Source organism: Pithys albifrons, chromosome 9 (genome assembly GCF_047495875.1).
Source record: "Pithys albifrons albifrons isolate INPA30051 chromosome 9, PitAlb_v1, whole genome shotgun sequence".
NCBI lineage: Eukaryota > Metazoa > Chordata > Aves > Passeriformes > Thamnophilidae > Pithys > Pithys albifrons.
In genome coordinates, this window is record NC_092466.1 from 30,337,210 (window position 1) to 30,352,195 (window position 14,986).

The window sequence follows — 14,986 nt, forward strand, 5'->3', positions numbered from 1 at the left end:
CACAACTCAGAGAAGCAGTCAGATCTTCATGTCTCCCAAAATCTGCCCCCTCCTCATGACTCAGCACCTGCCAAGGGTCAAAGGATGTGGGTTGGTGCTCTTGGGAGGGAATGTGGCCGTCCCATTTTGAATATTCTACATGGACTTTGTACTTTCAGTTTCTTTCCCTGCTCACATGCTGGGCATCCCAGGTAAACTAAACTCTTGCAGGCTGGCTGCTCACAGGATTTTCTGGCAGGTTTTTCTGTGTCCTGTGATTTCTTTACTTCTGCGATCAAAAGTTACCTCGTTTCCCCACTGTACACCCCAGGCTGTGGGGTGTCAAGGCAGGGCAGCTTGCTCAGGCAGCCAAGCATATTGTGCTGCATTCTAACTCTGCTTTTAAACTCAGAAAGTTCCTTGGGGGTTCAGTGAAAGGTGGTTTGCAAACTGAGAACTTGTTCTACTTGATTCTTGCAAGGGGAATAAGAAGCTTCAGCAGCTTTTTTGCACAGAGAAGTTTATTAATAATCTCTACCAAGTGTTCTGGCATCATCAAAGTACCTGTGCTGGTCAATTAATTTGTCTTGCATCATCTGGGTAACTACAGAGCTTTGCTTGGAAAGACCTGAGGTTGCTCCGGGTGTGCTGGGCTGGACGCAGCAATTCCCAGGCTGTGTACAGGGTTCCACAATACTGCAGACAATGCTTGTGTCTCCTGCAACCATGTTTTGTCCATTCTGGCTGAGTCCAGGCAAAATTTGACTGCACAGGCTGCAACTTCATGAGGAAACACCTGCCATACACACTTTGGAAGCCGGAGCAGAGGAGCTGTGTGCTTGCCCAGGGGATGGGTGGCGGGAGGGAGGGCAGGGCATGTGCACCCACCATGCATGTGGAATGCAGCCTCCAAGCCCATGAGGCCCTGGCAAAGGCTGGAAGTCAAAGAGAAACAGAAGAAAATAGCAGCAAGCACACAGCTCAAAATTGCAGGCAGTAATGAAACTACCTATTTTTATTTTTTTATTTAGTAATGTGGCCTTCTCCCTGAACTAGCCTGAAAAACCCATTTTGTAAAACCAGTTGTCAAGAGCCTGTATGATTTACTCCAGTTTAATACAAAAGCACACAATTCATTAGAAGAATCAAGGGATAATGTCAAACTGAAAATGTAAACTAAAGAGCTTGAAGGGGTGGTTAAATGTCAGCAGATCATGGGAGCTTTTATTAATCACAAAAGCCATTTATTCCACATATAAAACATAACATAAAAATACTTTGCTCTGGCTTGCAAGAATTTGAACCAATCTCTCAGGCTGACTCAGCATGGGCTGGAGGAACAGGCTTAGGAGGCAGCTGGCCAGGGAGGTCCAGGGAAGTGAGAAATTAATCTTGGCCTTCATATATGGAAAAAAAAAGGCAGGTCGCCATTGGCTGACTGGCTAAGGAAGCTGTGGCACTTGGCATCATGTCTTGTGTTTACTTGGCCTATTGAGCACTGAGGGGTGCACAGCAGCTGACAGTGGTTGCTTTTTTGGATGTGTGTACCCATGGTTTGGGAAACTGAGTATTTAAACCATCATTTGAGATTATACTTTGCATGAAAAAAAAATTGAGACAGTTATTGAAGGAAAAAGGGATTTTGGAGGGTTGGAAGTTTCATGACATCTTAGGTAGTGCCAGTGCTCCCAAAGAGTTGGTCTTGCAGCTCTTCCCAAAGGCAGAGTCACACACCAGCCCACGTGGTCAGGCACATCTGGCTGTGTGCCCTTCCTGCAGGGAACTGTGGGCTCTGCAGTGCCACAGCCTGCCACACCTTGGGGTGCAGAGCTGCACACCCGGGCTCAGGCGGCTGCTCCTCACCTGGGCTCTGCCCGCATGTGACTCTCATCCAGCCCCTTGATGTGCTGAATTAGAGAAAGCATTACTTAAGTGCTTTAGGGAATGACAAATTCCCATGCAAGCAGGCAGACACCCATTTGGTTTTGTAGTCCACTGCTGCTCTTTTTCCGATCTTCTATTTTGTTTCACTTCCTCCTGCCTTTGTGGGGTTTTTTCGTGTTCTATACTTAGGCATATTTTCCTGTTCTTTACTTATTCTTGTCTGCTTCCAGTTCATGTGCAGCCCCTACAGCTGCTGCCAGGAAGGACTGACCACTCTTGTCACTGAGTGATGCTATTGCTGCTGCCACAAGTCTTGCTGTGACTCTGGGTACATCCCAATTGCTGCTTCAATAGAAACCATTGCCTGTAGCCACAAAGAACTATGTCTGATGGGGACATGGGCAGCCCTATGGCAGCATGGGAAAAGGGAGCTACACTGCAGGCTTTCACTTCTTCCTGGGAAATGGGTGCTGGGGCCACCCTCCAATCCTGGATGTGGCACTTGCATGATCAAAACACAACAAATCCCAGTGCTGATGCAATAAACAATATAAAAGGATTTTTCACCTTCCCACCTGCACCCCTCTCTCTGTAGTATCTGTCAGTGGGGTGAATCAAGTGAGGAGGTGTTTCCCTCTGGAGCAGGAAGGAGCTGGGACTGAGATGCAGCCATCCCTCACCTCCCACAGCCAGCAAAATGTCAAGGTATATTTCCTTTTGTCAGAGGGCAGCACACCATGGCGACATTCTCAGGAGAAAACTCTGTGTTTAGGGTGTGACATTTCTCCCTTTTTCTAGCTGCCAGTGACACTTTTCAACTGCAGCAATTATGTCATTAACCTGGGCTCAGCTCCTCCAAGATAGAGCAGTCTGTTTCAAACCAGTCCCTCTCCTCTGGGTCTGAGGAAAATGGAGTCCCGGTCTGAAAGGGAAATACAAGTTGTTGGTTTGTGTTTCAGTCTCATTTTCCAGTGAAGAGTGAGCAGCTGTAGAGCAGAAATAAACATGGGCAACTGTGGACACAATGGTGTCCAGGGAAAAGGCACAAGGAGGTCCCCATAAGGCCAGCAATGGGCAGGGGATACACGTGCTGCTTACATATTCTTCAGGCTCCCTTATCTCATGTACAGGAAAGTACAGCACTGTCTGTGGGCTGGGCTGGACTGGACTAGGAATATGCTGAAATCTCAGTGCAGCTCTGTAGAGGATGTTCAGGTTCAACCTGCCTGTGCCTTTGCCAGGAACTGATTCAAAACATCTATTGAAATCCCTGCCAGTATCTGCTGGCAGCAGCTTGGGCAGAAGTACAGAAGAAGAAAGAGTCTTGCTATAAAAGCAGCTTTTCTATCCTGCTGATTAGGGACAGCAGGACCAGTTCCCCTTCACAGAGCCACAAGGTGCTGGATGTGCTGCTCTGCTGCTGCCAAGTTGCAGCTTGATGATTTCCTCCTGTCACCCTGAGAGCAAACCTCCCAGTTCTCCTGTGAAGAGCCATGAGCCAAAAACATCTCAGGAAATGGAGAATTCAGGAAACTCCTGGAAACTTCACCACTGGGGAAAGCAGTGTGCTCCCCAGAGTGACATGGTCATTGAGTAATGGATTACATGACTGCATGCTGACAAGCCTATGGTTATTTCTTTAATCTATCATTAGCACGTGAGATATTTTAAAAAAGAAAACCAAATTCCTCAGGATAAGGAAGCCTTTGCTGCTCCATCAGGCAGTGTACAACAGCTGATTGCATTACCTGGAGGCTAAAAGTTGCCTGTGTCTCAGTCTGGGCTTTTCTGAGTGTAGATGGAAATAAATGTGAGGAGATATTAAAAAAGAGAGCACTGGGAAGAGAAGAGATTGAATGGTTCAAGAGGAAGATAGCACTAACCACCGTGCAATACTGTACAAAACAAGACCATCTTTGTTTTCAGTAAATGAAGTGTGTTCAACTGTCCTCTCCATCCCTCGCCTCTTTCTTTCCATAGTAAGACTGGTATTTCTGTTATTTGGATTAGCCTGCAGACAATATTGAAATGAAACTTTAGCCTTTCTTGGACATGGCTCATTTAAAGTGATATGTGCTGAAGAACTGGGATAAACATGCACATTACATTCTGAACAGAACACAGTAGAGAGGTAGATTTGAGAAAAGTCCATGTGTGCTCTTGAGAAAATTATTCTAATTTTGGTGCAAATATAGTGCTTAACAGAAATTGTGCCTGCTGCCAGGAAGTTTAAAACATGCTCCATTTAAAAACAAACATCCCCCCAGCAGCAATGTTGCTTGTCATTAATAACCACACACTGGAACTGTTAGTTGAGTTAAACACTGAGTCCCCTCTTTCTGTGTTTCACAGGCCTTGCCACAATGTACCCAGTGGCATGTGAACACAAACTATGGTAAATCCCAGGTGGAGACAACCTAAAGTCTTGGGGGGGGGGGTTAGTTTGTTTGATTTCTTGGGGCTCATTTAATAAACAAAATTAAAAGTCCTTGTGATTTAGAGGTGTTGATGGCAGAGATGGCACCCAGCACTGTCCCTGGCCATGCTGAGTTTCCTGGATTGGCCACAGTCTGTGTGCTCTGGGTCTCCACTGGCTGTAGGAGCAGCTCCTTGTGCCTCTGCACAGCCCATCAGTCACACACGTGGGGCAGCTGCATTCCATGTGCTCTGCCTGCTGCCCCTGCATCGCCCTCAGCTCTGTGCTGCCTGTACCACCATGTTGTGCAATGGGTTTTAAAGCAGTGCTTTGCTTGCTTTCGTCTGGGAAAAACCCAATTTGTGGAGTGGCTTTTGGGATTTGTAAAGCTGCATTGATGGCAGCAATTGCACTTCCTTGGGACAGGAGAAGGCTACAGGGGAAGGAAAGAGAAAGGTTGTTTGGGGTATGGGTGTGATCGTGTTGGAATAGCAGACTGCTAATTATACCTTTCCCATCTATCAGACAAGGGTTTGTCACCAAAAACACACAAATAAGAGCCTTTTCATGCAGAATTAATTTTGCTATTCACAGCCCAGTGGGCTCATCTTTTTAATGGAGTCAGATGCACCTACCCTGAGTGTGTTTATCTCTGTGTGTGTGTTTATATAGCTATATTTCACAGCAGTCTGCATTGAACCAGTGTTAACCTCTGAAAGAAAAATCCAAAAAGTTCTTAAGTCTCCAGGAAAGTTAAACTATTTTTAGAAACCAGAGGTGGACTGCCATTGTTATGGGTTGTTTCTGCTGCCAGTGCAGAGCTTGGGCACCATGCTGTGCTAAGGTGCAGCTAAGATTGTAATGATGTCTGGGGTGCATGGACAGAAAGTCTGGCACACTCAAACTATGCTACCACAAATAACCCAGCCAGCTGAACTAGGAATAAATTTATGAAAATGTGGAATCTATAATTTTAAAACCCAGATCTGAGTTACCTTCAACTCCAGGCTTTGCCAACTTATTTGGCTTTGTTCACTTGATGAAGAAAATATTCTATATTGTTTCTATTGATCTGGTTATTTTTACTGTTTCCCTTTAGCAGGTTTTTAGGCATTTATGTTGTCTCCTGGGGTTGTGGTATTACAGAAGGTTCATGCCACTCACAGCCTATCCACACCTCTGGTTTCCCCAGCCTGTGGGATACTTTGTGTCCTTGTCTGCTGCTTGGGAGTTCACAAAATTTCCTCAGGGATTATAAATAATCCTTTTTAGGTCAGTAGTTTATAGAATGATAAATTACTGCAAAGATATACATCTGGAATAAACAACATGAGGTTTGCTTCCCAGAGACAGTCTGTGCTTCCTGATCAGGCAGTGTTTTGTTTCAGTCACTGACAGAGTTTGGAGCAAGTTCTTTTGTTTGAGAGGTGTTTTCTATTGTGGGATACTACCTAGTGCTGGAAATCCAGCCAAACCTAAGGACTCAGTTCATGCCAAGACTCTGTGAGCATCTGACCCGTGGCAGAGGCTGTGGTGGGAGATGTTCGTGGCATTTCAGATTTCCAGGAGCATGAACACTGAGTCTAGGGGGCTCCTCTGGCCAGGGTGATGTGTGAGGCAACTGGAGAGCTGCCCTGGGAGCAGGGAGTGTCTCTGTCACCCCCAGCCCACAGGGATGGCGTGGGGCAGGGTGCTGTACCGAATGGGGGGGTGGGAGGGGCTCCATGTACCACAGGTGGGTGTCTCCCTGTGGACCCTCACAGGCTGCAGAGGCACAGCTGCCTCACCATGGGTTGCACCCTGGGCTGCAGGGGTGTCTGTTCTGGCACCTGGAGAACCTCCTGCCCCTCCTTCTCCACTGACCTTGGTGTCTGCAGGGTTGTTTCTCTTGCAGTCTCACTCACATGAGGCTGAAGTTGCTGTTGCACAGGGATTTTTCTCCTTAAATCTGTGATCCCAGTGGTGCTACAAACCATCACAGGTGGGCTAGGCCTTGTCCAGCGGCGAGTCTGTCTGGAGGTGGCTGACATGGGCTCTGTTGGGTATGGGGGAAGCTTCTGGCAGCTTCTCACTGAATCCCTGCAGTTCTCCCTGCTACTAAACCAATACACGAGGAGAATCATACTGCCAGTAGAGGAAATTTGCATGTCATTTTATATATATGTAAGAATACCTGTTCTTATCAAAATACACACATTGTATATTTGGAATAATCTGTTTTATATAAACAGTTTCCATGTCAGCAGATTGTAGGTACTTCAGTTTGTGTGAAAGTCAGTGTGCCAAACTGAAAGCCAGCTACCTTCAGAAGCCTATACAAGACAGAGATGAAGACTCAATGATCTGTTTGGAAACTCAGGGGAATTGTGATTACTGAGAAATCTGTACAGAGCACTGTATGTTGCTACAGAGCTGCAGGAGCTCTGCTGCTCAGGTGCCAGCCCTGCACGAGGCATCGTGATGACTCTGGGCTCTGACTCTGCAGTGATGTGGGGAAGAGCCCCCATCTCCACCCTGTGCAGCCACCCCAATGCAATAGCCTTGGTGTTCCTGTGACAGGCATCTCTGATTTGAAGTGTGATTTTAGCATTTATTTTCTGTAAAAAAGAATCAAGTCTCTTTCCACACTTCCATCCTGCTTAGGTTCTTATCCCAGGTTGACCAGACTGAAATATAAGTGTGCCTTGTGCTCTAAATGCCATATTATCACTTGTGACCCATGATGATCCCCTTCCTCCAGGAGGGTGAATAAGGAGCATTATTTTTGTGGATGCAGAAGTTTTGTGCCCAGGCAGGTGAGGACAAGGCTGGAGAGAAAAGGCATCTGAGGTGGCTGGTGCATGCCTGGCCAGGGGCAATGTTCACCACAGCCTGCAGTCAGGGGTTTGTGTCAGTAACAGGATGTTGCTACCTAAAAATTTATTCCTTTCAATATTTCCCCAGTAACTAAAACCTTACAGTACACCAGTGTCTTAGTAAACAGGGTGTGTTACTCTTTTTACCTGATTTTTGTTATGTAATTGTATGAGCTGTGCACATGTCTAAACTCTGAGTTACCAGCTCATCCCAACAGCCATAAGGCATTCCAGTGTGGCTGTAAGAGCCCATGCACAGCTTTGAGCATGAGCATTAGTCTGACCTGTATGGTGTGGCTGCATTTCAGCCATGCAAGGGACAAAATGCAAAGTACCAGGGAGAAAAAAACCCAACAATCTCCAGCTGAGTAGTTCTGTAGAGTTGGGGTCAGGGAGCATGTCTCCAGTGCCTGCCCTCTATTTTCAGTAAAACAGATGAATTTTAGAGTAGGTGCTGACCTACATAAATGTGGGAAGCCTTGCCTGTTACAGTTCCTGGGAGATTAGCAGACGGGGCTGGGTGTGGGGTGCGAAGAGGTAATAACATTATTTTTTAACTTGATAGCCATTTAGAGTCCAACCTCATTAAATCCACACACTACACCTCAGTGGCCTTTGAATGAATGGATTAATTCTGTGTTATTTTATCGCTTTTCTCCTGCACCCTGCAGCTGTGCAGTCTAAAGTTATCTTGTTTTCTCATTTATAAGTGTTGTAAAGGAAGCTCCCTGGAGATGATGCAGTGTGCTGAACACGAAAGCCTCCACTGAGCTCTATTGCTGCAAAGGATCATCATAACAACTCCTCAAAGCCGTAGCCTGGGTCACACTACATGGGGGATGTATTTAAGTGTCCCCTTTTTGCTGCTTCACTGAGGGATCTCTGTGAAACACCTAGAAAGGTGGAGAGCATCAAAGCACCAGTATTGATTTGTGAGGTTTAGGCTCATTTTTTCATCTGAGATGACTGTGAATTACACCTTCTGGCAACAGTGTCAAAGCAGCTGCAGGTAAAGAAAAATGGTGTGAAGAACTGTAATTCGTGCTCTTCATTGTTTTTATATAGAAAATGCTGGATGTTGGGTTTTTTGTAAACAGAAAACTTCCATGCTGAGCACAAAATATCTCAGACCACTTCAGTGGGCACTGGGAGGGCTGTGGTAATGTGTGCTGTGTTCTAACAAAAATCTCCCATCTACTCTGACATAACATTCGAAAAGCCTTGCTGGCTTTCAGCTTTTCCTGGTAGATAACGGAAGTTTGATTTGATTTTCAGGATGGAGAGTTATTCAGACCAGTACCCCATTAATTCAGCATGTATCTGTATTCAGCATGTCCGTGAAACATCCTTGACTTCTCTGGAGAAGGGACTGAGGGCTGATAAATCTCAGCTCCTGGCCTGGGCCAGCCCTTCTGAGGACAGGTGGAAAGAAAGGCCGGCAGTGTTTTGCTACAACAGTGTTTCCAGGGTACAAAACTTTTCTAGGCACAAGTTATGCTGTAAGACCCTTCATCTCCCTGAGCCTTTTCCTTCCTGCAGGCTTCATCTACCACATCTCACATTCTCTGCATTTGTGTTTTGGATGAAAGGGGACCTCCCCAGGGCATTGCGGTGGGGACAGGTCCCACTCACCACTGCCAAATCTCTGCAGGAGAAACACAGCAAACAGAGGCTCTTCCCTGGCAAATGGGCATTGCATACTTGTAAAGAAGGTAAAATTTGCTTTGTGGTCCAGGCAGGATGGCCATCAGTTGGAGGAAAGCTCCACTGAAGCCATTTTAGGATTTCAGAAGCTGAGCAGTAAATGCAACAGAATCAGTGGAGTTCTTTTCACCGGGTCACTGCATATGGCATCCTCTGGCCTCCTAGGAGCCAGTTACATCTTTTGATTTCTCCAGAAGTTTCCTTTTGTTTTAGTTTAGACCTCTCCTCTGATAAATCTGGGGTAGCAACTTTTTTTCTTCCTGTAGAATTTTAATATGAATAATTTCATAGCTGAGCTCTCAGACCTCTGTGCAAGCTCCCCTGTGAAATGAGCAGCCTGCCCACAGCCTTGGAAGCAGGACAGCCAACACTAGCACGGGAGTACCTCTGGTTTGTTTGCAGGACACTGGGTACAAGAGGGATCTCAAAGATGCTCCAGAAAGCTTGTTTTTGCTCCTGGCCTAAGCAACGTTGGGGGTACATATCTCCTCCAAGGAGCATCTCTGTGGACACTACAGGCACACACTGCACAGGCACAGGGAGGCTGAGCTCACTGCTGAGAAATTGGAACCCTGTTGGGGCTGCCATAGGGTAATGATGAGCCACCTTTCCTCAAAACCAGCCCAGCCTCTGTCCTCTGCTGCCCAGCTTCTGGCACACTGTATACTTTGTTTAGGCTGGGTGTTCATGGTTCCTGATTCATATTGCCTTATGGGATTTATTCCTTCTGTGCTATGGCTGACACCACTTTGCTCCTAAGATCAGACCTGTTGTCTTCCTGCTTCTTGACTGCCCTGGGTCCTTCCTGTAGCAGGAGGAACACTCAAGAAGCTGTGTCCCTGTAAGGCACACTCACACTTCCTTTCCAGGAGTAAACTGCAGTTTCAATCCAGATGTGTTTTTCTCCATTCTGTATGTTTAATTTTCTGCTTGAAGTTGTTGCATCAGGGAAAAGCTGACAGGTAAAGGTAGTTAAAGAGTTCCCAAAGGCAAGGTAGTCAGCCTGTAATACTCCTTAGACTACTCCCTCCCTCTGGAGGCAATTAGTAAACTGCTCACTCAGATTATTTCCTGTTAACAGGTTTGAGTAACTGCACAGACCTTATGCTGCTTTGGGTTTGGTACCTGACAGCCGGAAACCACCATGTAGGTAGATGTGGGAAATAAATTACCAACCAGTGCTCATGGGTTGTAACTCCAGGTCTGTGTGTGGGCTGACAATGCCACTTTAACGGGGAGCTGGATGATAGATCTGCAGGAGGAAATTAGACTCAGTGTATCCTATACCTGTTAATTGAATCAGGCTGAGGTGCCTGCAGGGAGGGTGCATTTAGACAACATCAGGGCTTGGTTGGCATTTGTACTGCCCTGGCTGGAAGCTGGAGCTGCGTCTGTGAAATCCCGGCGGCAAGCGATGAATCACGTTCAGCGCTCGCAGCTGCCCCGGTGTCGGTGTGTGTTCAGCAGAGCCGCTCCCAGCCCGGTTCCCGCTCGGCGCGGCCGTTCCAGCGGAGCAGGACGGGCTCGGGCGGCTCGTAGCGCTCCTGGGACCCGGAGAGCCGCCGGTAGCCCCGGTTCGTGAGACCAAGGGCTCCCTGGGGAGCAGAGCTGTCAGCTCCCGGCTCTGGCTGTGCTGCCAGACTCGCTCTGTGCTGGCGCATCCGCTGCGGTAGAAATCGTTCCCTCCCAGGGTGGAGAGAGCATCCAGAGCTGCCAAAACCGCTTCTCTGCAATGAGGTTCAAAGAAAGGGGCCTTTAGTGAGGTGCTCAGTGCTGGAGCGGGACCAAAGAAGAACGACAAGGCTGGTGAAGGGACTGGAGCGCAAGTCCTATGGGGAGAGGCTGAGGGAGCTGGGGGTGTTTAGCCTGGAGAAGAGGAGGCTCAGAGGTGACCTCATCACTGTCTAGAACTACCTGAAGGGAACTTATAGCCAGGTGGGGGTTGGTCTCTTCTCCCAGGCACTCAGCAATAGGACAAGGGGGCACGGGCTCAAGCTCTGCCAGGGGAAATTGAAGTTGGAGATCAGAAAAAAATTCTTTCCAGAGAGAGTGCTCAGGCATTGTAATGGGCTGCCCAGAGAGGGGGTTTTTAAACTGATTGGACATGGCACTGAGTGCCATGATCTGGTAAAGGGACTGGAGTTGGACCAAGGGTTGGACTTGATGATCTCAGAGGTCTTTTCCAACCCAATCAATTCTTTGATTCTATGATTAGTGCAGAACATCAGTGGAATGAGCAAGGTGTTTGTGCTTTTCCTCTGAAAGTACTTTGTTTTCAGGAAAGATGTGGCTGTAATCTTATAATTAAGTTCTGGAAAAATGTCTGCATTATTAGAGTTGATAGTGAGGAGACAGGTTTTTTGATCTTAAAATCTAAGTGCATTTAAGCATGTGTGGGTAATTTATAAACAGTTGTTAAATACAAGTCCTTGGGAAAAGGCTTAATGCAGCAGTCATTGATACCAGCATTAGGTTAATACACTAAATCCATTAGTGCATCTTGTGGTTTAATTTTGTCATTCTTTCTAACAATTATTTTTGGTTTATTTTTAACCATGAACACTAGCCTTGATATTTACAGGTGCAAATAGTATTATATAGGACTGGGAGGGTCCATCAGTCCAACTTTAAGACAAGATGCTCATCTACTTCACCTCTGAGAAATATTTGTGTAACCCCTTCTTAAAACCTTCCACAAAAGTTCCTTCAAGGGAAACAGTTGAGTGTCAGGCCCTGGACTGAGCTCATTATTCCAACTGAGGCCTTATCAGTGTCGAAGAAAAAGGAATAATCACCTGCCTCATTAATGCAGCCCAGGAAATCTGCCTCCTGCTCATCACCATTGCTCTGCAAACTTCAGTTCAGGATGACTCCTAACGCTTTTCTATGTATTGCTGCTTGAATGGTTATCACTGACATTGTACTGCATATTTGATTTTGTCTGCCTTGGTGTAGGAATTTGTGTGTGATAAAACATTTTGAATCATGTCAGACAGGAAAGATATATATCAGAAGCAAATATGGCTTTGAGAGTCAATGTAGTTTCTTCTGCACAGCCAGTTACCAGTGAAAGCTGCTCCAGTAACAGCAGAGAGATTTCATTCCCATTAGGTAGGTGTTGTATATTTTGTTTTTAACAAATATTAGTAACTGAAGTAGATTAATTTTCAGTTAGCCAGGAAGCCACTGTGTCTTGTTGTTCCCAGTACCCCCCTGAAGGTGATTATATTTATATTCCAGACCATAGGAAATTTTGTGCATTTACTGGTGCAGTAATCTGGGGGTTTGTGGCATACAGGTAGAGTCCATGAGACATTATATATGATGATTAGCTATGCCTTCTCATTTATTACAATTAGCTGAAGGACTTTTTAGTGCCTGTTCTGACATAAGCTTCCATTAGTGTTAAAACTTGAGCCCAGTTATATATTCAGCTTTGTGACACCAGCCAGGGGAGAGAAATTGCACTGAAGGTTTGATAATATTTTAAATGTGATTGAGAGAAATTTTCAATACTTGAAGCAGCTACATGAGATAGATTAAGACTTGCTTGAATTTCCTGATACATGGTCTCCATGCATGGAGCTTTTGTTCTGTTCTTGGGTGTAAAAACACCCTGGTTGTGTGCAGATGTGGGTGTTAACTTCAGCTTCAGACAGCTGCAGTGATACTAAATAGGAGTAGGATGGGTCACAATAATTTATCAACAGTCTTGTTTTCAGTCTCCTGTTCTGAGCTGAAGGACCCCTTTGTGCAGCAGCAGAATAACCAGCGGGCAGATGACTTTGACTCTCTCACTCTCAGGGGCACATGAATAAGACCTAATGAAAATAGCTGTGAGACAAAGAGCAATAGCTGCTTCGTGCTGCCAGTCCTTCCTAACACTCCATACATCTGTAACAGGCCACATCCACAGCACACCAGACAGGGCCAACAACTGTAAACAACAGTACAGGAGGACAATGTGGGCTGTATGCCTGTTTATCCCTAATAAATTAACACAGGCTTGTTCTTCACTGGAGAAGAGAAAATAAAGCAATTCTTTGTCCCTCTGCAAAAACCTGTTTTGAAAAGAGTGGTTTTAACCAAGGATGCTTGGAAATTGAGTATTAGTGGTAAGGGGAGAATGATCTCCAAACTCTCTTGTATTTCACTGTCATCCTTCTTATCTCCTGGAAAGAAGGACTGTATCTAAACATGCTGCTCATGAGAAATGGAAAGGAATGTAGAGAGAAGTAGACCCAGTCAAAATTTTTGGTTATGGTGTCTTAATAGCCTCTAATAGAGATGTTTAATTCCCTGAAATGACATTTGTTCTTTTGCTAAAAAAAAAAACAAACAAACAAAAACAACAACAACAAAAACACAAACAAACAAAACAAACAAAAAAAACCCAAAAAACCAAAAGAGATGGTCTTTTACCTGTGCTCAAAATCTACATCCAGTAGTAAGAGGAATAGACTGAGGAAATCCCTCCTTAGCAAAATAAAATATCTTTAAAATGCCACATTTGATCTTATAGCAAAACTCCAGCAGAATGCATCTAAATAAATGGAATGATGGCTTATAGGTCCCATTTGATACTAGCATGACTAGACACAAAGCACCTAGTATAAATTATAGAATGTAAGTGCAAAAATTGTTCCATTGTACAAAATATGGCTGTGATGGGTGTGCAGTACAATAATAGCCTATGCAACATTAGCCTTAAGGAAAATAATTTCTGTATTACCATGAAAATAATTTCCCCACTTCTACAAGTCTTGGGTTTATTTTTTCCATAGTTTTAGCCCTGCCCATTCCAAACAAACAATGATACATAATTAGGAGATATACTGGGAAAAGAGAGCCTGAAAAGGCAGTGTTGAGGTTTGGTGTTTCTAAAACTCCCTCTCTCAGCCTTGACTGGCACGGTGGGGCACAGTCCTCATGGGTGCCACACGACTGGCTTTAGGAATGTCCTGTAACCTGCAGCTTGTGCTCCCCTGCATGCCAATTCCACACCCAACCCCCAGGCAGAAACACTGGAAAGCACTTTAGGGTATTTTGAAAGCTATGGCTCTAATGATGCCCTTATCCAAATAACTCCTGAGTTATCCTGGGAAGATACATGGTGCCCTCATCGCCTGCGTGTACATGAGAGAGGATGTGAAGCAGGATTAAGTATGAGGTGATGACTGACATGTGGAGAGTATCATATGAGAGTAAACCAGATGGGCTTTATTTGTTCAACTTGGAAGGGGCAAGAAACACCATGGAAAACTATTTTAGTTCAAATAGAAAGACAGCATGAAGAAAACTTGTTACACAGTAGCCACAAATCCAAAATGGTAATAAAATCACAATTTCTAAACTTCACTAAAAATTACTAGGATGGGCATGTGAGGAATTTTAGAATAAGTGTTTATCAGCTGTGAAACAAAGGTCATAGTGGGACAAAACTCAATGGCTGTTCTTGTTTAGGAAAGCTTGAAGCCTTTTTTTGTTTTCTTTTAAAAGATAGTAGGTGCAGCAGTTCTTGTGTGTTTGAAAAACATTAATTGCTTACTGAAGAACCTTTTATGCTCCAGGGACCAATCTACTTAACGTTAATAGATCTGCAGCAGTACAGCCTTTGGTTGTGTCACTGTTTCACACTGAATAACAACCCTGCCACTCTTTGAAATATGTGGGAAAGCTTCCCCTGGCTGTACTTACAGTAGCCCTTCGCTGTGAATTCGGCACCAGAACATCCCTCCCTGTCGGCTCTGCAAGCCCTGGCTGTGTGTGACGCCGAGCTCAGAGCAGGCAAACGTGGAAGGGTTGCTGCCACTCTGCCCACAGCCTGGCAAACAGTGCATGGCAAGCAATGCATTAGACTTGTTTGTTCTGAATTATCTGTTATCAGATGTTTATAATGAATTCATTCAACCCTTGGAATCACTTCATAAATACCTTGTAGCAAAAAAAATTGAACCCTGAAGCCTTTGCTTTGACTGTGTCTTTTGACTGATCATTCAAAGTTCCCTGGTTAGGAAGGCTAAAGTTGTAGCCCAAAGGTAGAGGAGACAAATGTTGAAAACATCATGGTCCCCATTTCCAGCTTTTTGGGAGAGATTCCTCTAGCAAGTTGGCCTAAGGATTGCCAAAGCCTCAGTGTAAAGCCCAG